Source organism: Pogoniulus pusillus, chromosome 4 (assembly GCF_015220805.1).
Source record: "Pogoniulus pusillus isolate bPogPus1 chromosome 4, bPogPus1.pri, whole genome shotgun sequence".
Lineage (NCBI taxonomy): Eukaryota > Metazoa > Chordata > Aves > Piciformes > Lybiidae > Pogoniulus > Pogoniulus pusillus.
The window spans coordinates 5,817,957-5,845,055 of record NC_087267.1 but is presented as its reverse complement, the minus strand read 5'-3'; the positions used below and the strand labels follow the sequence as shown (position 1 = coordinate 5,845,055).

Sequence of the window (27,099 nt, the reverse complement as noted above, 5' to 3'; positions counted from 1 at the left end):
CTTTTGAGCTTCAGGGGAAACTACAGGGCAAAGCAAGAGCGCAAGCCGTGCTGGAGGTCAATTTGATATGGCTTGTCAGTTCACTAAGAGCTTGTGTTTGAGTGCCTGGAAGAGGGCTGGGTATAAAAGTTGCTGGAAAGGTGTTACAAACTTTGCTTGGGGAAGGATATCAGTCTCTAACTAGCTCAGATAATATGCTGGAGCAGGGATATGAGAAACTCAATGTGCCTTAGGCAACTGAAGTCTGAACTGGGTTCTTAGTGAGAAAGTGTTATCCAAGTGCCCTGAACTTGGAACTATTTGCTACATCACTAGCCTCCCAAATATTTACTTTTTAATTGCCTTAGGAAGAGAAATTTTATCTTAGTTATAAATATTATTCCCAGGGAGAAGCTGTCCCTAGAGGACTTATATTTTCTGTGCATCTCACTAATACTTTCCTATGTGCTGCATTCCTCTGTGTATTTCCCCCTTCACTGTACTTGCAACTTCTTTTAGTAAACTACAGCTACCTGAAAGGAGGTTGGAGTTTTTTCTCCTTACACAGTAGGATGAGATAAGTGTTGTCAAGTTGTGCCTGGAAGGTTTAGGTTGGACATTAGGAACAATTTCTTCACTGAAAGAGTGGTCAAGTCCTAGAAAGGCTGCCCAGGTCAGTGATGGAGTCCCTATTTCAGGACTTGTAGCCATGGCACTTCTGGATGGGGGGACCATGCAGTACTGTGCTAACAGTTGGGTTTGGTGATCTTAGATGTCTCTTCCAACTCAAATAATTCTGTGATTCTATGACTCTGCAGTTGAAGCCCTTAAAGAACTTTGTCAATCCTGTTTAGACTCTCTACATCCTGGAACATTAATTGAAATAATCCAGACAGCTTTATGGAAATAGAGAGGCCATGGCATTTGAAGTGGTCCCTCTCAGCTGCTAAAGACTCTGCCAAAAATATGCTTTGGCCTTGAAATTCTTCTCAATGTTTGAAGACTGGATGAAGCACTTAGTGCCATGGTCTAGTTGATTGGACAGGGCTGGGTGATAGGTTGGACTGGATGACCTTGGAGGTCTCTTCCAACCAGGTTGATTCATTGATTCTATGATCATCTGTAAAAATGATCAATGTGCCATCTATCCTCTTCTTTCAGAATATGAATGGAATATAAATCAGAATAGACCTAATACAAATCTTGGAAGAACAGGAGAGCTCACCTTAAACAATGTTCTTTCCATTTAAAATGGCCTTACATTACCCAACTTTGAACCACTACTTAGCTTACAGTATGCTCCTCCAGAATAATTTTAATTCTTTAAGTCTAATTTTGCAGGACATTGTGTTAAAACCACTACCAAACTCAAGTTAGACTCTACTCATTTAGTTCTCTTTTTTAGTTGATAATGTAATCTTTGTAAAAGTAATTCAAATTTACTCTCCATTTTTAAACTTCAAACATTTGCACTGGCTATTATTCTTGACTTTGTTGTTAACCTTTGAATGCTCAAAGATCTTCTTTTCTAGGTTTTTTTCCTCCCCCCTGCCCTCCCCCCCCCCCCCCCCCCCCATATTTTGTTATGGAGAAAATTTCTCAATCTCTTCTTTGTTCTATTTGCTCTCTGTCTGATGTTCTTGTTTTCCCATAATGATTGCTTAATGCTTTTTGCCCTGCAGTGAATTCTGCCTGGAGACATAGGAACCAAACCTAACAGCAGACTTTGCACAGCTTCAAGAATTCAGTGAAAAGTGTTGACAAAACACCATCATGTGGAGTCCTGGAATAAAGACTTCCAAAAGATTATACAGAGAAACAGCCTAATTTCTGACCACATCACCAGCATCTCTATAATTTGATCAGCAAATCATCATTATGTTCACCCTGTCAGAGGTACAGCCTAAGAATGGGTCTTATACAATATGGTGGAGAAGGAATGATTTAGTCTCTTCTAGACACTCAGTTTTACGGTCACTCTGCCATGGAGTGCGACTAGTTTTACTGTCAGTCTGCCATAAAGTGCAACTTAGCATCATCCTTTCCTAGGGAATATGGTATGTAAATCTGTTTTATAAGTAATGTGCAAATGCAGCTCTCAAACTAACCTTGAGTTATTGCAGATTGTGCTGAATGGAAAAGTAACCCCAGTCTTATTTTCTTACTTGTATGAGAACCTTTTCCATTTTGAAGTTTCTCTTCCAGCTCTGTGCCCGAACACACTCTTTGTCTAGACCAGATTCTCAAGTTGTGCCAGGGTAGGTATAGGCTGGATATTAGGAAGAAGTTCTTCACAGAGAGAGTGATTTCCCATTGGAATGGGCTGCCCAGGGAGGTGGTGGAGGCACCGTCCCTGGGGGTCTTCAAGAAAAGACTGGATGAGGCACTTAGTGCCATGGTCTAAGGCACTTAGTGCCATGGTCTAGTTGATTGGTTAGGACTGGGTGCTAGGTTGGACTGGATCATCTTGGAGGTCTCTTCCAACCTGGCTGATTCTATGATTCTATGATTCTATGATTCTATGTTCTGGGGCTACTTAGGGCATTATGGATACAAGGCAGGAATTACATTGCCTCAGTTTTAATCTAGGTCTCTAAAAATTGACAGGTATGGGATTGTATTGTTGTGTCTCAAAGACCTTGAGAAACTACTGAGAATAGGGAAGTTAACAGTTCCAATTTTATTTTAATGAGACACTGCAGTCTTGAGAAGCTGTAGAGATAAGGAAAGAAATAACTACAGAATAAATGAGAAAAAAGCAGAGATGTAACAGAGAACTAGGAGATACAAGGCTCTTTACAAATGAAAGGCTCAAAGAAGATGCTGTGAGAAATAAAATAAGGAAGAGTTGAAGGGAAGGATCTTTGTATTGCACATTTCTATTTTTGTAAATCGATGGCAGTTATAAGAAAGCTGCATTGAAATCACCAGCTGGCTCTGCAATCAGGTTAGGGAAAGGTAAAGTGCAATGCTGTTCATCAAGACTGAATGAATGCTTTGAAAATATGCTGAGCTCCTGCTGCATCACTCTTCAAAATGAAAGTTAGATTACAGGTAGAAAGGAGACTGTGCAATGCTTGGTTGTCTCAGTGTAACTGCAAATAGTTTTCACAAGGCTTTGTCATTCATGAAGAACCTGGTGCTCTGAAGCTCACATCTTTGCAAACCAGATGACTGAGAAATGCTGTGCTCTTTCAATGTATTTTCCAAATGTTTAAAAGAAAGGTGAAATAGCATGAAAATATTCATTTTGGTTTTTGGAAATGCTTGGGTTCATCTGCCTGGAAGGCTTCACTTTTTAAAGGTTGCAGTGCTATTCAGGTATTGAGGTTACTTGTGACTGTTGAACACCTGCTTTTGAGGAAAAGAGATGCTGAAAAACTTTTGAACATCTCATCTGAGAGTGTTACAATTCTACAGTAAGCTCGAGAGAAAAATCAGAAGAAAGTTTGAAAATAGCTGACATTCATTGTCAGAGTTTGCTTCTCAGAGAGCAAGTATAATCATTATGTGATGTGAAGTGTCACAGTATCACAGTATCATCAGGGTTGGAAGAGACCTCACAGATCATCAAGTCCAACCCTTCACCACAGAGCTCAAGGCTAGACCATGGCACCAAGTGCCACGTCCAATCCTGCCTTGAACAGCTCCAGGGACGGCGACTCCACCACCTCCCCGGGCAGCCCATTCCAGTGTCCAATGACTCTCTCAGTGAAGAACTTTCTCCTCACCTCGAGCCTAAATTTCCCCTGGCACAGCTTGAGGCTGTGTCCTCTCGTTCTGGTGCTGGCCACCTGAGAGAAGAGAGCAACCTCCTCCTGGCCACAACCACCCCTCAGGTAGTTGTAGACAGCAATAAGGTCTCCCCTGAGCCTCCTCTTCTCCAGGCTAACCAATCCCAGCTCCCTCAGCCTCTCCTCGTAGGGCTGTGCTCAAGGCCTCTCCCCAGCCTCGTTGCCCTTCTCTGGACACGCTCAAGCATCTCAATGTCCCTCCTAAACTGGGGGGCCCAGAACTGAACACAGTACTCAAGGTGTGGTCTAACCAGTGCGGAGTACAGGGGCAGAATGACCTCCCTGCTCCTGCTGACCACACCATTCCTGATGCAGGCCAGGATGCCACTGGCTCTCTTGGCCACCTGGGCACACTGCTGGCTCATGTTCAGGAGGGTATCAATCAGCACCCCCAGATCCCTCTCTGTCTGGCTTCTCTCCAGCCACTCCGACCCCAGCCTGTATCTCTGCATGGGGTTGTTGTGGCCAAAGTGCAGCACCCTGCACTTGGAGCTATTGAACCCCATCCCATTGGACTCTGCCCATCTATGCAGGCGGTCAAGGTCCCGCTGCAGAGCCCTTCTGCCCTCCAACTCAGTCACATCTGCCTCCAGCTTAGTGTCATCTGCAAACTTGCTGATGACTGACTCGATGCTTACACTACTCAGCACAGAAAATTGATGTCCTACACAAATATTAATGTCAATAAGTAATATTATTTTCAATTGAATGATAATTATTTCAGACTGTCAAGCAAAATGTGTTTTTTTACTGTTCCTATTAGTGATTTTACCTTCTCCCTGGGAAGGTCCTTTCTGTTTCCTCTAAGATGGTGTTTTCTCAGAAGTCAGCTCGTCCTTTGTAAACAATGTTTTTAGCACAGAGTGGGGATATTTCTTCATTTATTTAAAAAGGAAATTGCCAAACAAAATAACTTGTTCAGAATGTATAACTTGGTAATGAAGGTAGATGTCCAGCCCTTGAGGGTGGATGATATTACTCTCTGTGTTGTGGAGGCAAAATATGTGTTTTTGTGAGTGCACTATTTGAGTAAAGTCAGGAAGAGATGATTTAATAGAAGCAGATAGAAAGGGAAAGAGAAACTAAATTGCTTTTTTGTTTTGCCTGCAGCACTGCAACAAAAAGCCCTCCAGTGCACCTTGTGTCTTTCCAGGCAAGTGCAGCTGTGAGCTGGACCCCCAGATCCAACTGGAACTTAAATTTCACTGGGAGAAAAAGGTAAGAGTTGCTTTGCCCTCGTGTAGTTTTCTGATACACAGCTTCTGCTGCCTGACTCTCCATTCCTCAGGAGACGCTGACTGTCTGTGAATGCTGCCAGGCTTCCTGGGAACTTTAGAAACTTTGCTCCATTTGCTGCACTGGGCTATGAGTTTCAATGTTCCAATGACTTAAAGTCTGCTATAAAAATGACTGATCTGGATTTTTTTTTTTTTTTTTTTTTTGTTATGACCTGAAAATTTGAGGTTTGTAATTGATGATGTTTGTTGTCTAATACAAGTTGTACTAAACTGAAAACAGATTATGTTTGCATATTGTTAGGAAGTTACTTTAAGTAAAACATCAGTGTGCTATTTTTTAGAAAAGCATGAGTTGCATTAACTTGTTGACTGGAAGATATGTGATGTAAGGAGCTTAGAATCATAGAGTCAACCTGGTTGGAAGAGACCTCCAAGATCATCCAGTCCAACCTAGCACCCAGCCCTAGCCAGTCAACTAGACCATGGCACTAAGTGCCTCAGCCAGGCTTTTCTTGAACACCTCCAGGGACGGTGCCTCCACCACCTCCCTGGGCAGCCCATTCCAATGCCAATCACTCTCTCTGGGAAGAGTGTTAGCTTCTTTTTTTTTCTGGTAAAGTGAAGCATCATTCTTCATATCACCTGTGAAAAGATTTTTCTTTCCTCACTTTTTGTGGTCAAACAACTCATCTCACTATCCATTATTCACATCACTCCTGTTGCTTTAGAAAGGACTTTTCTACCATTAAAGTATATTTTGCAGTTCCCTTTTCTGCTCTAGATTTCTTTACCTCTCTGGATCCTTTTTACTGAGTTCCTCTTTGTTAACTCTCTGAGCAATTTCCTACAGTGATCAAACCCTCTCATCTGGTGATCTGTTGATTAGTTACATCCCCCAGGGATAAGACGTTGAAGACCTGTCTGGCTTTGGCAAAGGGGCTGGTATCTTACTGTACAAGGCTGCTCCATTTGAACAGATGATCATCAAAGATTAGTAACCCTCATTGTACTGCATTTACACAGCATTAGAGGTATTTCTTGTCACCTCCTCTGAAATTATCCCTTTATGGAGACAAATGTTAGTACAGAACGTGATTAAATCCTGTATTAAAAATATTTTCAAAGTCTGCCTCATATTTAGTAAGTCAATTTCTAAACCAAATGGAAAGAATAATTTCTAGTCATACAAATTTATACCAAAAGCCCTTTTATTCAAGGCTTAAGACACTTTAAATCTTTTTATATGTTTTCATTTCCACTTAGTCAGCAAATTTGCCAATTTAATACAGAAGATCTGTAGAAAGACAGAACTATTTTTTCAAAAAATCCTGAATAGATAAGGAAATAATCTTTAAATCATATAGAGCTGCTTTCTATACTTTGGTATTGGGTTTATTTTTTACAGTCTCCTTATTCTGCATGCATGATTTTATACTTCCAATGCAAGGCATTAAGAAACTCTGCTTTGATGATAGAATGTGTCTTTCTGCATCTAGCACAGATGACAACAGATCACTGGAGATGTTTTATGGCATAGTTCCCAAAGAAGGGGAGGGGGAAAGACACTTCAAGTAGGATATTTTATCCCTGTAGTAATAAATTAAAAATAAGGAATATATTTTGCAATTCTAGTACTCAGGAGAGATTTTTTTTTAACTTTAATCTGTTAAAATTGTTTCTTGCAGATTAGTTTGTAGGAGACAGTGATACTGTGAGGGGCTTTTTCTTCATAGATACGTTCTATCTTCAATTATTGACTTCTCAATCTCTATCTGAGATGGTAGTCTATTGCTTCAGATGCATCTCTTGCCCTCCACAAGACTTTTACTGGAGGAACTGGAGCTGTATCTAGGCTTTACAGCAATTTTATTTACCTCTCAGCAGTATTGGCCAATTGGCAGATCAGCTGATAGGCATGTGCGCTGTGGGAGAAGTGTGTGCACTGGAATGTGGTCTTGTATCTGTCTTTGTGTTGTTTTATTACTCCAAATGCAGTATCATTCAGATTAACTTGCTCAGAAAAGGGGACATAAATTCTTTACATGGCCAAAGCAACTGTTAATCAAGAATTCAGTCAATGAACACCTGGTGGAAATAAAAGAGCTCCTTAAACTTGAAGCTACTGTCCCTGGTCTGCCTCAAAATTGCAGAGGAAAAAAGGTTTGAGTTGCTCAGAGCTAATTTAAGTGCACAAATAGCTTTGACCAGGTTTGCCTTTACTTCAATGGCTTCCAAGTTGAGAAAATCGTAAGAGGTTGGCAATGAATGCCCAGGAAAAACTGTGCTAGGCATAGAAAGACTAACTGTACATACATATACTACATATATATTAACCATGCTATAAGAAGTGCTATCACTGCAATAATATTCCTTTTCTAAAAACACAACTCATATGACACAGTGATGCAATGGAAATCTTATTCCAGCCTTGTTCCCTGGGACTGTTTTCATGCCTTACTTTTGGAAATCTGTCGTGGGACACTCATCACAATTTGTATTTCTTATTAATCTCCACGCTGTCATTATTAATCTTTTTGATAGACCCTGGTCAGTCTTCAGGACCCACAGCAGACTTCACATCAAAAAGTAGTTCATCATTCAGATCTGAAGACTGAGTTTGATTTTTTAGATCAGACTTGGTCTAAACTGTACCCATCACCCACTTACTAAGCACCTCTCATGCTAAAAAAATAAACAAGCAAATCAATTATCTGCTCTGTTCTTATCTCCTGAGAACTCCTGAGAGCTTTACTCCTGATTTTAATATATTTACCCTAATAAACAGAATTATACTGGCAGCCAAACAGAAGCATCTTTGCAAGCCATCTAAGACCACAATAAAAAGTTCAGTGCCAGAAATCACAAGACATTTCATAAGCTCTGCAGGGGTGTTGGACTCGTTGACCTCCTTGAGTCCCTTCCAACCCCTAACATCCTTTGATCCTGTGATCTGTGATCCTGGGAGTGTCTTTGAGGTGGCTAGTACTTCTGAATTTGGCTACCTGTGAACATGTAGTCAGATGATTCCATACAGACTGTATGCTATCACACATCTGACTGCAAAAAAAAATACCATGCCCTGGCTGATCCCAGGCCCATCCCCAGCAGCCTAGGGAAGCAAAAAGGCTCAAGGGCAGGCAGAAGCCTCAATTAGGGACTCAGAGAAATGGACTTACTGTTTGGACTTTTCCAGGATTAGCCCAGGAGATACTTGGCTTCATGTGCGAAAACATTGAAATGAGTCAACAGAGTGACACTTTGGTTTGCCTTTTCTCTTGAGGGAAGTAGCAGTTCAAGGGTAAGGGGCACAGTATAGAATGCAGAGAAGAGCATGTCAAGATTGCACAGAACTTCTAACAGGATGTTTAGGAGAGGAAGGAAAGGCAGGGAAAGTGATAGCTGATGCTTTGGGGAAGGCTTTTTTTGAGAAACCAGCAGGATAAGGCCTAGAGAAGAGGAGGCTCAGGGGTGACCTCATTGCTGTCTACAGCTACCTGAGGGGAGGCTGTAGCCAGGTGGGGGTTGGTCTCTTCTCCCAGGCAACCAGCCATAGAACAAGGGGACACAGTCTCAAGTTGTGCCAGGGGAAGTATAGGCTGGATGTTAGGAGGAAGTTTTTCCCAGAGAGAGTGATTGGCATTGGAATGGGCTGCCCAGGGAGGTGGTGGAGGCACCGTCCCTGGAGATGTTCAGGAAAAGCCTCGCTGAGGCACTCGGTGCCATGGTGTAGTTGACTGGATAGGGCTGGGTGCTAGGTTGGACTGGATGATCTTGGAGGTATCTTCCAACCTGGTTGATCTATGACAATTCTATGATTCTATAAAAAGGAATGGCTGCTTACAGGCTGGTCAGTACTCTTGGATGGCTGTATCAAGTATCTGGTAGGGCACTCTGTCCTGTCATCCTATTAATATCCATTGGCAACTCTTCTGCTTGTGGAGCTTTCTTATATGTATGCCTGCCTGCTGGGAACACATCAGCCTCACTGCTGGTTGGAGTGGAGGATGCAGGACTGTGGCAGTCTTGCCAGTTTCGGCAAGTAGATACATTAAATGAATTCAACCTCTAACTCTCACCATCATCATACTTTCAGACCTACTATGCTTAAGTGATTTAGCATGGGATTCATTGCACTTGACTGTAGATTACGCTTCTAGCCTTTACTATTTTTCTAGCCCTCCTGTTGCAGTTATTGATGAGGGAATGGTACCATGGCATGGACAGTGTGCCTATGGTTGTGCTGGTTTGAAGCAGGCTAGAATGTTTTGGTGACAAGGACTAGATCATAGGCTGTGAAATCAAAACAAGAGTGATGTCTACTTCCCTCATAGGCTTGTTGAGATGTATAAAAATATAAGTCAAAACACAGATAACACACTCAGCATCACTCTCACTTGCGCTGCTGGCTGAGCTGCATCTCTCTAACACACCCTCCATTTGGGCTAACCCACTTTGCTTCTTAACTTCTTGGCCAAACCTCAATTCTTCCTTGGGACTGGGATAAGGTTGAGAGGGGTAGGGGGAAGGTGAAGGGGTGATTGAGAGCCTCTTCTGGGGACTCAGGTTTCTGGGAGGGGAGTTGTGTTTCTGCATTACCTTTTACCTTGTATATTTCTGTCTATAACTGTATCTACTGTAAATATCTGCTTGTCTATTGTGCCAGCTGTAAATATAAGCTTCATTCATATTTCCAGAGCCGGATGAGCCTAGTCTGGGTGATTTCTAAAGTGGGGGGGGGGGGGGGGGGGGGGGGGGGCAGGGAACACCCAAACCATCAAAATGGTAGATGAGGTGAATCACATTGAAGGGATCTCTGATTTCACTGATTAGAGAGGGCTTTAAATGTTAACTTCAGACTTGATTAGGAACTTCTAGATGGCCAGAGTTACATTCATGTAATACGTAGTAACCTGAATTTTGATGTTATAATCAGTAATTCGATGTTATGGGACAGATCTTCTCTTTGGTGTTCACAGATAGAATGAGCCCAGATCTAGTTAAAATGAAGCCATATAGATCTTTTTGTCTTGCCTCCTTGTCTCAGAAGTCTCTTGTCCTTCACAAGAAATTTTTTAGTAATGCTAGAGAAGACCAATGAGTGAAAAGCTAAAAGTTAAATTCTGTAACTTCTCACCTTCTGTTACACATTAAAAAAAAACCCCAGCAAACTAATTTATAAATGTCTGCTTTCCTGCAGAGACCTTTATTTCTATGTGGAGAATCAAAATATTATAGTCTGCAAGAGCTAAATAACAAGAACATAACCTGTCCAAGACCCAGACTTGCCTTCACAGATAAAATCTCTGTGAAGATTCAAGGAATTAGCATTTAACAATGCACTGATTCCCATTTGTCTAGTAGGAATGTGTAATTTAGCATCACTGGAGAAACTAAGGTCAAGAAGCCATGAGAACAAATTTCAGTGTTTGAACTCTCTTATGAACGTTGATTTTGTTTTCTAGACACTAATGGAGAATATTAACTACAATGACTAAATTAAGATTGATGCTTAGGTGTTCTACTCTGCAGCTTAGCTGTACCTTAAGGATCATATTTTGGAGCGGTGAGATGGAGGGTTACAGGGTGATGAGGAGGGATAGGCAGGGTAGGCAAGATGGAGGACTTGCATGTAAGGGAGAAGTTTGCCTGTACATCCCTTGCAGTTAGGAATAATGTGATTGAGAGTCTCTGGGTGAGGATTAGGGAGCTGTAAAACAAAGCAGATGTCATTGGGCAGATGTCACTGACTATCCATCACCCAGCCAGGATGATAGCACTGATGAGTTATCCTACAGGCAATTAGAAATTTCTGGATCAGCAACTCCTATCCTTGTGGGAGGTTTCAATTTCCCAGACATCACCATACTACTGTGACAAGCAAGTCTGAGAAATTTGTGAAGCATGTTGAAGATAATTTCTTGTCACAAATACTCAGTAAATGAACTAGGAAAGGTGGTCTCCTAAATTTGCTATTTGTGAATATAGAAGGACTCACAGAAGATGTAATAGTAGGTGTCTGGCTTGGCCACAGTGATCACAGAACAGCTGAATGTTAAGTTTTAGGTGCAGTGAGAACAAAAGTTCATCAGACTTTCTATCCTGCATTTCAAGAGAGTAAACTTTAAGCTACTCCTGGAACTACTTAGATGAGAATCTGCTATTGAGAGCCTAGATGTCTGGTCACTTTTTAAGAGTTACCTCTTCAAAGTACAGGAGCAGAATTAGAGTTGGAAGTGAAAGTGTAGGATTCATTCTCCGGTGTGTAAAAGCTGGAAAAGAAGGTGTTCATCACCTGAATAGTGGCCAGAACAGTGAACAAGAAAGAAAAACCAAGACCAAAAACCCCAAGCACTAGGATGAGCAGTAATGATATCCAACAGTCATTAAAAATGCACATGCTATTTACTAAAATGTTTTTACTTCTTTCTTCTTAAACCTGGGGAATGTAGGAATCAATAAAACAAAAACAGTGAAACAGTTAAAAGTTCAATTATCCAAGTTACAATGACAAATTTAAGAGCAGCTTTAAAATATTTATGAAATATTTTGCCAAAATATTTATTTTAAGATTATTTTTCTGGACATTCTGTTTTCTTTTCTTCATTTGGAAACCTTAAATTTACACTTGGTTCTTCCCTGCTGTTGTTTACTGGAGGACCAAAGAGCTAACATAATTCATCCACTTGCACCCTTTTTAAGGTTAATATTTTTCTAACTGAATATTCATTGAGTTTTTACTTTCTCTGTCCATAAGCATACATAAAATACATAGAGTTAGAACTAATCCTTCCTTAAAACTGGATCACAACAGTGTGCCCAGGTGGCCAAGAGAGCCAGTGGCATCCTGGCCTGCATCAGGAATGGTGTGGTCAGCAGGAGCAGGGAGGTCATTCTGCCCCTGTACTCTGCACTGGTTAGACCACACCTTGAGTACTGTGTTCAGTTCTGGGCCCCTCAATTTAAGAAGGACATTGAGATGCTTGAGTGTGTCCAGAGAAGGGCGATAAGGCTGGTGAGAGGCCTTGAGCACAGCCCTACGAGGAGAGGCTGAGGGAGCTGGGATTGGTTAGCCTGGAGAAGAGGAGGCTCAGGGGAGACCTTATTGCTGTCTACAAGTACCTGAGGGGTGGTTGTGGCCAGGAGGAGGTTGCTCTCTTCTCTCAGGTGGCCAGCACCAGAACAAGAGGACACAGCCTCAAGCTGTGCCAGGGGAGATTTAGGCTGGAGGTGAGGAGAAAGTTCTTCACTGAGAGAGTCATTGGACACTGGAATGGGCTGCCCGGGGAGGTGGTGGAGTCGCCGTCCCTGGGGCTGTTCAAGGCAGGATTGGACGTGGCACTTGGTGCCATGGTCTAGCCTTGAGCTCTGTGGTAAAGGGTTGGACTTGATGATCTATGAGATCTCTTCCAACCTTGGTGATACTGTGATACCGTGACATGTCTTTTAATACATACATCTATCCTGGTTTGAGCTAGAAGAGAATAATTTTGTTCAGAGATTTTACTTTTCAGCTAAGTCTTTTCTAAGTAACTGCACTTTCTGAAGTTAATGACTTATTTTTGCAGAGAATGGCTGCTTCCTCAAGTGACAGTGCTTAATGTTTGTAATTGCTACTATGGACTGATATGCAGAAAGGCTTACTCCTACAGAGACCAAGGACATTACTATATCTTGTGTAGCACATTGAGGGTGCTAAAAGTAAGAGGTCACACCTGTAAGGAGGTGCTAGCAGGACAGGTGGTCCACAACTGGCCAACAAGATATTCCATTCCATATGTGTTACATTCAGTATAAATCTGAGGGACCACAAAGGGTGAGCCCTCTTCTTCAACAATCAGCATCCCAGCAGAACTTTATGCACCCTGGCTTCAATCCCTGTGTTTCTGAATGTAATTGCCAAGTTCAGCTCCTGAATCTAATTCTCATCTGCTGCTGATTTCAGTCTGGGACTTCCCCTTGCCTGTTCACAGTAACAATGGTGAAGGCAATATGATTGCCACTGTGAGGGGATGGGGGGTGGAGTCGATATTGATTTTGCATCTGTATGCACATATTTAATTTTGTCATCATTATTTTAGTTAAGGTTGTTTGTTTTCTCTTCTAACCCATAAAACTTTATTTACCTTATGTCATAGAATCCTAGAATCCTAGAATCAGCCAGGTTGGAAGAGACCTCCAAGATCATCCAGTCCAACCTAGCACCCAGCCCTAGCCAATCAACCATACCATGGCACCAAGTGCCTCAGCCAGGCTTTTCTTGAACACCTCCAGGGACAGCAACTCCACCACCTTCCTGGGCAGCCCATTCCAATGCCAATCACTCTCTCTGGGAAGATCTTCCTCCTAACATCCAGCCTGTACCTACCCTGGCACAACTTGAGACTGTGTCCCCTTGTTCTGTTGCTGGCTTTTCTCTTCCTGTTTGGAAAGGAATGGGGTGGATATAGAGCATCTGTTACTCATCTAGTGTCCCTCCTAGCCCTAGCTCTTGACAGTGTTCTACCTTTGGGTGTTTTTTTCATTTTCATAAAATGTGTCACCATGACACAGCAGGTTTTTTCCCCACTTTCAGCTTTCAGACTCCTGTGACTAGTCTTTCAGCTACAACTCCTGGGTCTTCGTGCCACTGAAATGCTCACATTTGGCTTCTTAATGACTCTCATCTTGCAAAACCAGGAACTGATGGATCCTGGTTGAGTGAATTAAAACAAGCTGGTAGTTAACTGACAGATGGTGAAATAGAGCAGAATCATTTGGATCCTAGTCTTGAAGATCAGCACTTTTTCTCCCACAGGAGTGAAGTGTGGTTGTTGTCTTTACTCAGATGCAGAGGGCAAGGAGATAATCCACAGGTATTGCTCATGTGCAGGCCAGAAATTTCTGCCTGTGCTCTATCAGTTATCATACTTCCTGGGACTTGGAGGGGAAGAAAAGATAATTTCCCACTCATTTTGTCATAAGTGTGACTGAGAATGTTTTTGTCTTTGGTGAACTCTTGCAGGGGTCTTCCTCAAAGCAGAACTGAAGCTTGAGCTGTGGCAAATATTGCCTGTACCATATTAGAACATAACTGTGTTCTTTATAAGCTATTTACCCCTGGCTTCAAGGGCACACCTCAAAGTGACTAAAGACTGTGTCAATAAGTATTTTTCAGAAATGGTCTCTGATCAGTTATCTGGTGTTTGTATTTCATTATGCAGTAATTCTTAATGCATTTATCTAATGACTAAAGAGAAAAAAATGCAGTCATTCTTCTCTTTCCTGCCTCATTGCTATGTCTGCTTCTTTCCCACCCAAGACAAATAATTTTAGATAACATATTACAAATATTTGGATGCAGTTTGGATGTCAGGATGCAATTTCCATAAAAATACTTGTATGTTGTGTCAAGATGAGGTCTGATGTCAGCCTGTGAGACAGACAGGTTCATTTGCATCATCTCCATTATCTGCAGAACGCCAGGCAAACAGTCCACAGCATGGATAGTATCGCAGAGCCAAGCAAAGGCTGTCATAGCTGCTGATGTTTGACAGTTTGCAGAAATTGTTCAGGGAGCAAGGTCTTTTTCTTATAGCTAATAAGGCCAGCGTGTTCCCAAGTTATTAGATTCACACTTTCTAATGATTTTTTTCTCAGTTTTGCTATACTGCAATGGCAGGCTGAAAAGTCATTTCATGAGCACCACCTAAACATATGTAGCACAACTATTTTTGACACATGCAATTTTAATATATGCTGGCTACTCAGACTGACATAATCCAAAAAAATGGCATCTGCTTGGGACTTCATATTTTGGCTTTCACTGGGGTGTGAAATGAAAATCCTTCAATCCAATGAAATAACTGCTGTCTTGCTTTGGCATAGAGAGCCAAAGTGTCCTTTGGTCAGCTCACCACATCTATTAGCAGTCCTCTGTTTGCACTGAATTTCTGTGGAAACACATACTGAAGACGTGTGGCATTTTGGTTTCTACTGGTGGGCCATGGCTAACTTTCTGAAACTGACAAACCAATGGTAAAATGCATTTTCCTTTAGTTCTTCCCTACTACATTATCAGTGACTTACAAATTGCCTTTCATTTTCACTGTGTCAATGCTGGCAATCCCAGTGCTCCAAAGGACCGATTAGTTACGTGGTAGGAAAGGCACTTCTGCTATCCTGGTTTAGAGCTGAGCTTCGATTCTACTTAGGAGTGTTAATAGTCTTATAATTAGATTTCTACCTAAACTTAAAGTGGTTTCTGAAGATCCAAGAGGTCTGAGACGAAGCAATCATTTTGTAGAAATGTCACTATGTCCTTTTTTCTACCCAGCTTTTAGCTGCCGTATTTTTACTGTGCTGCTTCCCATAGAATCAACCAGGTTGGAAGAGACCTCCAAGATCATCCAGTCCAACCTAGCACCCGGCCCTAGCCAGTCAACTAGACCATGGCACTAAGTGCCTCATCCAGGCTTCTCTTGAACACCCCCAGGGATGGTGCCTCCACCACCTCCCTTGGCAGCCAATTCCAATGCCAATCACTCTCTCTGTGAAAAACAGAGTTCTGGAGACTAAAGACTGTGTTTTAACTCAGTTCATGCATTGCTTTCCACCATTTTACTGCACTTCCTAGGCAACAAAAATGGATAAGGTTGAGCATTTCCCTGGCATCCTCATGGGATGCCAGGGAAAGGAAATTGGTTAAATGAAGTAGAGTGTCTTAAAAGGAGAAAGTGAGTGAAAGTGAGGTTTAGAAATCTTGTCTCTTCCTCATCTCCCCAGCCTGTCCTTCATTATACACTCACTGTGCAGTTGCCTTCAGCCACTCTGGCCTGAGTCAGATGAGTTGTGCATCAGTAACCTATAAATGACCAATGTGCAGTTAAAGAGATTTTTCCATAAGGAACTGGTGCAATATGAGGGAAGAACACTGTCATAAGTGACAGCAACTCATGTCACAGCATTCAAGCAGATATGTACTGAGGCATTACACTTTGCAGCCTGTGCAAAGACTAAGCAGTGTTAAGCTTGCCCTATTTCATCCATGCTAAGAACTCACTGTGTAACAGCTGCTACTGTGACTACTGCAGCCTTAGGACCAAAGTAGCTCCCATTGTTCTCTTCCAGCTCGTGAAAGCTAACGGAATGGATTCATTGCCCTCCTGCAAAGAAGTGATATTTATTTCTACGTATGCAATTGCCTTTTCAAAATCTAGATATAAACATACATGAAATCCTCTCTCTACAATATTTCACCTTTGGGAATGTAAAGTTGTATATTTATAAAAGCCTAATAGTCTTGAAATAATCCCCATTCACTAGAGAGAGTAAATCAAAGAAGGCCACAATGAAATGAAAATTGGATGAATTTTGCAGCACATGCAGTCATTGTATCAAGGTATGAAGAACCTTACATGCCAATATAATTTATGTCTATATCATAACAATAAAAGCAATCAAGTGATCAAGTGACAATCATTAAGTACCTGTTATGTTATTCTAATGATTTGGTTAATAAAGTTGCTCCAAAACATTTATTCAATTAAACAAATCCTTATCTGAAACAATAACAGAAAAAAAATATCACTCTAAACTTCTCTATTTTGCCAGCTGGTTCATTATGCAGCATGAAACTTCTCTTGATTTGCCTCATAAGATGCAGTCTTTATCTGCCAAGCACAATTTTTAAACTCTGTAGAACTTTTGGTAAATAAAATCAAATTTATTTTCCTGGGATTCAGGTTCCAAAAGGCAGCTCACTGTCCTGAAGAACAAAAGGTTATCATAGAATTATTGGTCTGGCTTTACTAAAGTCCACATAAACTACATCCACAGTCACACAATGATCAAGCATGGCTCCTCTGTCTACAACTACCTGAAGGGACATTGTAGCCAGGTGAGGGTTGGTCTCTTCTCCCAGGCAACCAGCAAAAGAACAAGGGGACACAGTCTCAAGTTGTGCTGGGGGAAGTACAGGCTGGATGTTAGGAGGAAGTTCTTCCCAGAGAGAGTGATTGGCATTGGGGTGGGCTGCCCAGGGAGGTGGTGGAGGCACTGTCCCTTGAGGTGTTCAAGAAAAGCCTGGCTGAGGCACTTAGTGCCATTGTCTAGTTGACTGGCTAGGGCTGGGTGTTAGGTTCTTCCTTGGGACTGGGATAAGGTTGAGAGAGGTAGGGGGAAGGTGAAGGGGTGGTTGAGAGCCCCTCCTGGGGACTCAGGTTTCTGGGAGGGGAGTTGTGTTTCTGTATTACCTTTTACCTTGTATATTTCTGTCTATAACTGTATCTACTGTAAATATCTGCTTGTCTATTGTGCCAGCTGTAAATATAAGCTTCATTCATATTTCCAGAGCCGGATGAGCCTAGTCTGGGTGATTTCTAAAGTGGCGGGGGGCGAGGAACACCCAAACCATCACAGAGTCTTCCACCCAAGAGGAGTTGAGGGCTCATTCAAGGATACATCCAGAAGAAATATTCACTCACCAAACAGGGAATGAGGGCTCACTCAATTCTAGGAAGTTTCCTTGGATGAAGGAGAGGGTCTGCAACTGTAAAACCCACTTGGTCTGAGTGAGCTGCTTCTGCAGGGCTCAACTGATATCCTAGTCAAGTCAGAACTGTGGTCATTCTAATTAGTTGAGTGTAGTACATGACAAAGGCAAGTTCAGGGCATAGACCATTAGACACCTTTTAGTAGCCATCAGGTGCCCAAGCAGGATCTTTACCAGGTCCTTTGCAAATCCTGGTCGTTGTAAGGTCTTTGTCAGAGTGGCTGCATTTGTCACAGTGCCTCTGCACAAACTGAAATAAAACCCAGCCCAACCAACCAACCCAAAAAAATGAATGACTTTTTACCATCCTATGCTAATTTCTCAAAATGCAGCCACCCAAATACTAATTTCCTACTCAAAAGCACTTAGTAGTTTTCAGTCATTTTAATTCTGGACTGGTGAACTTCTCTAAGGGGCACCACCTACAAATGTTTGGGTTTTTTTTTTCAGATTATTCCTCTTCAGCTACTGTTTAAGGGTTCCAGTGAAGACAGAAATGCATGCTTGGCTCTGATAAAAATTTAATTTATTTAAATTCTTGTTTTCTGTAGTTTGAGAAGAGCATGAGTAGATTTAAGTTAGGAAGCAGAGATTTCAGCTATATGAAATGATATGTCTGAAGCTAATATCAGAAAGAAACTATCCACCCCTGGATGGACTTCCAGTGTTCAATTTCAAGGCATACCTTCAACTGTTAGATTGGTTGTGAGTCTGTAAACACTGTGATGGTTTGGGTGTTCCCCACCCCCCCACACTTTAGAAATCACCCAGACTAGTCTCAGCCGGCTCTGGAAATATGAATGAAGCTTATATTTACAGCTAGCACAATAGACAAGCAGCTATTTACAGTATATACAGTCATAGACAGAAATATACAGGGTAAAAAGGTAATACAGAAACACAACAGCCCTCCCAGAAACCTGAGTCCCCAGGAGGGGCTCTCAACCACCCCTCACCTTCCCCCTGCCCCTCTCAACCTTACCACAGTCCCGAGGACGAATAGAGGTTCAGCCAGGAGGTTAAGAAGCAAAGCGGGTTAGGCCAAATGGAAGGTGAGGTTAGGGAGTAAGACGCTGCTCAGCCAGCAGCCAGAGCGAGAGTGAGTGAAAATGGCAAGAGTGTTATCTAATGTTTTCGTTTCTTCTTCAGCAAGACTCTGAGGGGAGTAGACATCACCATTGTTTTCCTTTCACAGCCTGTGATCTACTTCTTCTCACCAAAACATTCTAGCTAGCTTCAAACTAGCACAGACACACAAATATAATAATTGCTACTCACATCAACTCTGCTGTGATGTTAATGGAGATATTGACACAGAGTCAACTGAAGGTATGGAATCTGGGATGTTAGATGATCACCCATGCTCAGAATAAGAAGATTGTTTTTCCAATTAGATCAAGTGAACATCATGGGAATGAGAACATCTCTGAGCTAACTTTAAATTGACCATCTTGAGTAGTGAAGCACTGTTGCCATGATAACATGGAATTCTACATGGATTAATTTTCTTCTTGATTGAACAAATTAGCACGAGTGTGCTCAGTACATAAGCTAAATAGTTTAAAACTAGTCCCTTTTTCTCATTATTGCACTATGGCCTTGAATACATCTACATTCCAATTAGAGGGGAAAAATAATAATTTGTTTATGGAAAATTTCCCAGGAGCCTGAATGTGTTAAAATTTCTGTGCAGTGTAAACCTGACTTCTACTTCAGATAACATAGATCACACAGGACAGCAGCTCTATAAATTTGGATGCGCAGTTATTGACCGAAGAACTGGTCACAAATCATCCAGCACAAACAGGATTTATGTAGGATCTTATGTTGGTTAGTTACTTCACTATAAGTAATTTTTCATGGCAACATTTCTGTGTAGAAAACATAACCACTGAAGCAGTGAAAATCATAAGGAAAGGTTTTTAAATTATAGCTGCTCTACTATTGCTGTGGTTTAGAAACTTTTATTATTATGAAAAAGAGATGGGGTTTAGAAATGTCTTAAAAGCCCTTAGCTTGCTTGGGTTATGGAGTTAGAGATACTGGATGAGGCAGAGAATTCACTATGGGATTATTAGGAAAAAAAAGTGTACCTTTCTTTCTTAGTGGGCATCCACATTCCCCTCTGCCATCATATCTCACGGAATGCATTCCTCCCAAAATCTTTTGTGCAAGTTGGCCTTCTGTGGGGTTATGCCTGCCTTTTGACTGATCCTGTCATTCAGCATTTGCTCCAGATGATCCCTTCAGATTCTTTGGAAAAGCAGTATTAGAAACATGTCCTTCCTTAGACAAACCTAATAATATTACATGAATTTATTTCTCCTTGAGAATCATAGCATCGACTAGTTTTGTTATGAAAAATATTCTTACCTTAATTAATAGTATTTCTAAAATGATATTCCTTTGGAAAAAAAATAGTGATCATGCTTGAGGTTATATGTGAATTGTAGTAATAACCCTATGAGTGCTGATAGTGTCTGCTGGGTTACTAAAACTACAGGATGATAAATAAGCATTGTGGTGGTATTTGTTGTAAATATCCACACGGTTTCATAGAGTCATAGAATCAACCAGGTTGGAAGAGACCTCCAAGATCATCCAGTCCAACCTAGCACCCAGCCCTAGCCAGTCAACTACACCATGGCACTAAGTGCCTCATCCAGTCTTTTCTTGAACACCTCCAGGGACGGTGCCTCCACCACCTCCCTGGGCAGCCCATTCCAATGCCAATCACTCTCTCTGGCAAGAACTTCCTCCTAACATCCAGCCTATACCTCCCCCGGCACAACTTGAGACTGTCCCCCCTTGTTCTGTTGGTGGTTGCCTGGGAGAAGAGGCCACCCCCCACCTGGCAACAGCTTTCCTTCAGGTAGTTGTAGACAGCAATGAGGTCACCCCTGAGCCTCCTCTTCTCTAGGCTAAACAACCCCAGCTCTCTCAGCCTCTCCTCATAGGGTTTGTGTTCCAGGCCCCTCACCAGCTTTGTCACCCTTCATTGACCTTATAGGTCAGACCCCTAGAGCAGAAGAAGGTTTTATTTTCAGATGTTCACTGCTTTCTGGGTAGAGTTACAGCTAAGTATTTAGGAATTTAGTCATGGCAGATTGCATTAGTACCTCAAATTGAAAGCTTCTTAACTAAGTATGCCTTGCTAGTAGAATTGTTGGAGACATTAGAAAGAAACCAATATATGTTGTGACATTATTACTCTAATTGAATGCAATTTCAAGTGTGGCTGTGACACATTATGTTAAGTGTTTGCCTTTTGATGCTTATATGTAGAAATAGCAGATGAATTATGGGGGGTGGGAAATTAAAGATGTTCTATCAATTTATGTCCCTGTCACTTTCCTTTTTTTGATAGACACAATAGCTTTTGATTTTGTCTAAGTTAAATGTTGTTCAAAATGTTTTATTAGTGGACAGTAATTTTAAATTTTTTTAGTGCAAAAAGTTGAAAAATGAAAAAAAGATAATTTAGGGATAAAGATAGCAATATATGAAAACTCATGGCCCACCAAATTTCTCTTCAATATTTGTGTATTTTGGGAAGGAATAGCATTGACCTGTTAGAAAAACTTAGAAATGAATGGTCCACTACACTAAATCTAAAGTAGGACATGAGTTACAAACCAAACCCAGTATGCTACAGTATCAGAGGTTAATGATGCACTACAGCTTTCTATATCCAGTATATCACATACTTTTATAAGAAAGAGGATGAACAAATTGTCAGTAAGTACATGGAGATACTCACTTGCAAAGGCATAATCATAGAATTGTCAGGGCTGGAAGGGACCTCAGGGATCATCTAGTTTCAGTCTCCCTGCCATGGGCAAGGACACCTCACACTGTATCAGGTTGCCCAGAGCCTCACCCAGACTGACTTTAAAGACCTCCAGAGATAGGGCTTCTACCACCTCCCTGGGTAACCTGTTTCAGTGTCCCACCACCCTCATGGTGAAGAACTTCCTGACATCCAATCTGAATCTACCCACTTCTAGTTTTGCTCCAAATTTCTGAGATAAAAGCATTATGTGCTGTGAGTAAGTGGTCAATAAAGCAAATAAAACAAAATATAAGTGACTGATGATGTAACCCTCTGAAGGTCTTAGATAAAAGATCCATCAACTTGGGCTGACTTGCATAAAGAATATTCAAGTATTCAAGAGCAAACTCAGCCTATTACACCCTCAGAAAAACCTAACTGTAACAGAGACACATGAATCTCTTAATGAGCCCTTGCAAAGACATAGTATTTTTAGTTGAGGAGGGTTCTCTAAGTTCACCTTGAAGGTCTGATTTCTTCAGTTTCTTTGCCTAGTATATCTGTGACTTGCAGCTGATGCCTTCTAATGTTAATATGCCTTTCTGATTAAGCTAATTATTTGTGTACCAGATTTCCACACATCAATATTGTGCAAGGGAGACCAAGTTTGCTTTGTTTTTTTTTTTTACTAGCCCATTCAGATGACCAATGTACAAAGCACAGGCTGAATACTAGCAAAGGCTGTGAAACAAGTCTGGTGGCAGATGAGACTTCTGGCAGGTCAGATGTAAATAAGAAATCCAGAGTGCTGAAGAATTTCAACAGTTTTTGAAGGATGTTTGAGCTAGCTATCCCCCAGCCCTATCCAATCAACTAGATCATGGCACCAAGTGTCTTATCCAGTCTTTTCTTGAACACCTCCAGGGACAGTGACTCCACCACCTCCCTGAGCAGCCCATTCCAATGGGAAACCACTCTCTCTGTGAAGAACTTCCTCCTAGAAAAGTAAGTCCTGTTTCTTAATGAGATGTATAGTGCATACATGGAATAGAGAATAATCTGAGAAAAGAGGGCACCTTGTTTAAATCCCAGAGATCCCAGATTCTGTGCTAATGTTAGGAAACTTGGCATCTACCACATTTCTGTTGCAAGTGGAGTGATATTGCCAGGGTGATTGAAATAATGTGGGACTGGTCATTCAGGATTCAGGCACTAAGCTGCTGTCCCAAAACTTTAATGATCCATAACAAAGCTGTCTTTAGAGGAATGATATTGTACTTACCTTTAAAAGCCCTCTTCATCTTGCATTGTGTGATATTTTAAAATACCACTGTGTCCATTCAATCCTGCTTAGTAGACTGCTTCATGCAAGCTTAGTAAATTAGGCATTTTTTTGCTTCAGACATTGACTGAGGTGACTAGAAAGTGTGTACGAGTCATGATAGTATAGTCTAGGTTCATTAGCTTCTTAAAATCCTTGCAGCTTCTGCTTGAGTAATTATTTAACACAAGCATAAAAAGTTCTATAAATTACTGTTCAGCCACAGATATAATCACCACTGTCAGTCATAAAACAAATTATATAAAAGAGTTGGAAACCCAAGGGAATAATTGCATGGTTGTTGATTGGCTGCATCTGTTAGAACTGAAAAATAACCTGACCTTTCTCATGTTACCTGTGAGTAAGCGAACAACAGAGTGAGATGATACTGTCATTAGGGGACTGTGATCATTGGCTGATGAATGCTCCATGCAACACACCCATGTAGGACCTCACATTTTCCCAGCACAAATAATCGACTGTAATCTTTCTTTTATGTTTTAACATCTCCTTAAGTATGTCAGGGCTAGGTAGGCTTACCCTGAGTGAACATTTCTCTGAACTGATGCATGTAAAACGTATACAACATACTGACACTTGAAACTTTGCAGATTTCCTAAAGCAGCAAAGCTGTTAAAGGTAGGGTAAAGTTGATTAAGTGCAGAAGCGTTAAACTTTTAATGATGTCTCATTGATACCCTGCATAATTGTTTCTATATTCAGTGGCTGTCTCTGTAAGTGTTCCTTCATTATTCAACAGGCCAAGGCACTTTGCAAATGCCATCAAAATCAATTACAGTTTGGCTACTTTGGGGGGCCAATGAGGCAAAGAATTAACCTCCAACTAATTTCCAAAGTCATTTACTCAGCAATAGCTTAGCACATTTGCTTCCACAGGCACTGTATGTTATGGAGCATTCACAAAACTAGAGTATGCATTAAGGTATGGGAAGAAAACAATCTGAACAATAATAGGGAGGCTGCTGGGGCAATTGTTAATACATGAAGAGTCCAAATAAATGTTGCAGGCTGAAGATATTAGGACAAGAGGTTGTACATGAGAATTAATCTGTCAGATATATTTTCATTCACTCTTTCAAAATTGGCACATTTGTTGGCTTAGCTGAAAACATTCATAATTACTTACAAGACATGGTCATCCAGCTACCTAATTGATTCTGTTACCATTGAATATCATAACTAGACTAATTAAAGTCATAGTATGGAAGAAAGGAGACTGTGAATTAGAGAATTAGAGAATTACTTAGAAGATGCTTTCTTTCCACTGGGTTTCAAAGAGGGTTTTTGGGCAATCATTTAATTCATCTTAATGTGAGCATCTTAGAGAAAGAGCATGACGATAATCTAAAAAGGCAATCTTCTTTTTCTTTCCTGAAGAAGCTGACTATAGAGTCTGTGCAATCTCTTATGACATAACTGAGTAATACTCTTAGGAAATCTCTTTTCATTAAGCCCTTCTATTAAAAACACACCTGGAGTCAAGGTCTACTGCTTTTCTGATGAAAATAAAGCATAGAACAAATGCCTGGTTCAAGACTTTATACAGTAGATGAAAGCATTCTATATGTATCTTAGACTTTGAAGGAGATACAAGCTATTTCTTCTCATATACAAGCACACTTTATATATTGACTCTGGCAATAATCATTGTGAAGATTGTATGTATGGCAGCACCTACTGTCTAAGACAGGAAACCAGGCATTAAGTTTCTCCACAAGAAGTGAAAATGGAACAGAGAGGGAACAATCTCAACAAATAACTATGAAGTAAAATTACATCCACTGTTTTTTGCAGCCAGCGCTGACTGGAGGAGAAGTAGCTTTTTGTACTGTGGACAATGTTGTCACTACAGGCACTAGCCTGAGACTCATTTTCAGTTGCCACTGTCTACTTCATTAAAATCCTGCAAAGATCCTATAGTCTATTATCCTTTCCAAATGGCTATACCAAGGCTTTTTGGTGCTCTCAAAGTCTTCACAGTATCACAGTATCCCTCTGCTGGAGCAATTATTACTGCCAGACAACAGAGGTCATCTTTGTGCTTCAACACAAAGCTTTGTTGAAATACAAATTGATGTCATGTCAGGCAGTTCCTAGGGACAGAAACAGGTGAAAGTTGGGTATTTCAGATTTCAGCACATGCAAATCCCTTGTCATGCACCATCTGCACAATATTATACTATCAGTACAGTATCAAATTGGCCACAATTTACAATACATGCAAAATACAGTGTTCATCAGAAGGAATGACATGTCCAAATGTTCCAGTGCTGCTGATGCTCATATCGAACCTCTAGTCCATTGGATAGGCTGTAGGAATATTACAGACAGAGAAAATATTATTTCATAATACTGTAAGATCTCACAGTATCACAGTATCATCAGGGTTGGAAGAGACCTCACAGATCATCAAGTCCAACCCTTTACCACAGAGTTAAAGGCTAGAACATGGCATCAAGTGCCATGTCCAACCTTGCCTTGAACAATTCATCACCATGGAATCGTCATGCACTTTAGGTTGGCCTGACTATATGTCATGTTTCCATGTTTCAGAACTCCAGTAACTTCCTTTTGGAATAAGTTGTTCCTTCTGATACAAGCCAGGATGCTACTGGTCTTAGTGGCTGCCTGGGCACACTGTTAGCTTATATTCAATTGGTTGCTGCCCGATACCTCCAGGACATTTGTTGCTTGACAGTTTTCCAGGCAGTCTGCCACAAGCCTATAGTGTTGTGTGAGATTGTTGTGACCCAAGTGCAGGATTTGGCACCTGGCCTTACTAAACCTCATACTGTTGGCCTTAGCCTATCCATCCAGTTTGTCCAGATCCCTCTGTAGAACACCCTAACTCTCAAGCAGATCAACACTTCCATCCAACTTGATGTCATCTGCAAACTTACTGAGGATGCATTTGTGCCCCTTGGCTGGATGATTGATAAAGATATTAAACAGTACTGCCCCAAATATGAACTCCCTGGAATGCCTATTCATCACAACTCTTTGGGCTTACCCACATGTTGAAACCCTTTATCTCTGTATCCTCAACACTGGAGAAGCTCAACCTTGGTGTCCTGCATGTGCCAGATTATTCTTCTCTTTAATTAGTTGATAACATCTGCCTTAAAAAACCCCAACAACACCACTTAATTTGTCCTAGTCTTGTTTTGTCTGTGTTTCAAGCAAAGACAGAAAAGTCTTTTCAAGAATTTGAAACACTTAGCTTTGAATATGGGCCAATTTGTAAGTGTCTAAAATCTATACGTGTGAGTTTTCCAGGTCACAATTGCTTTCTTAAGAGCCTGCTGGTGATGGTGTGAGATGCCAAAAATTCCAAGAAGACAGCTGCACTTCAGGCTTCCCAATGCTTGCCCTGAGGATTAGTTCACTGTACTTTCTTAGCACTGCAAATTGTAGGACTAGGTTGAGAACCTAGCTCTGTGTTTCTCTTTCACCACCAACGATGTGAAGAGTTGCAGCTTTCTTATCTTTCTTTTTTTCAGCTGAAACTACATGCTTGTACCAGAAAGAAAAAATCACCTTCACTGAAATGGAGTTTCCACTTCTCTGTGTCCTAAAAGCATAAGCACAGAAGAAGGAACTTCTGACCTAAGAAGAAAAGAAGGTTTAGACACAAATTTAAGAGCAAATATAATGGGCAATTGGGAAATAAACCTGTTTTTTTTTTTTCTTTGTCAAGTGTGAAAAAATGATCATCTTCTAAAGGACAGAAGATAATGAAGTGCTGATGGGAAGCCTCCATCTAGCTCTCTAGGAATTACATTTTCAAGGGGAATAGAAAAAAAACCAAACACCTTTCTTTTTTTTTCCTTATAGGTTGTTCCTAATTTACAAGACTTTATCAGGTTTCACAGAGCTCACACCTGAACTGCTACTTCACAGGAAAGTTCAGGTAAGTCACAATCCTTACACTGATGGAGAGAGGCCTTTCTCCTTTTTTTAAGGCACTTGATTTCAATTTTTTTTTCTGGGGGGAAACTATTCAAGTACACAAATCTAGAAGGTTTTTTCCTGACTAGGTTACAGACAAAATAGTGAGGAAAAAAGAACAAAACAATAAATGCTTTTCTATGTTTTATACAGTAAGGCATCAAACAAAAATACCTCAAGAAAAGTTTGCAAAATAGACATACATCCACCTCAAATCTGTTAGGCATCCCTGCAACTCAGTGCAGAGCTGCATAACAGTGTGGGATGTATTGTACTTTTTAAGTGCATAAAGCTGTTACAGAGCCTTTAATTAAAACAAAAAGTCCTAAGAAGAATAATAAAGAATAGACTTATGTCCATGATTAAGGGTAGATTGTAAGAGACAGTACAAATCTCCTTAGCTGAATCCATAGGAGCATCTTCACTCTTACTGCATAACCTTGGCCTATGTCAGTTTGTTGTAGATATATTTGACCCTGCAAAGTATCTTCTGGAGT

General features: G+C 41.0%; 1 long non-coding RNA gene across 1 annotated transcript; it reads left to right on the top strand.

Annotated features, from left to right (window-relative positions):
- Positions 1-1,666: 1,666 nt before the first annotated feature.
- LOC135175066 (uncharacterized) lies at positions 1,667-26,566 on the top strand. The gene is made up of 3 exons (XR_010302198.1): positions 1,667-1,875; positions 4,884-4,991; positions 26,489-26,566. It is a non-coding gene; the product is annotated as an uncharacterized LOC135175066 (long non-coding RNA).
- The last annotated feature ends 533 nt before the right edge of the window (positions 26,567-27,099 follow it).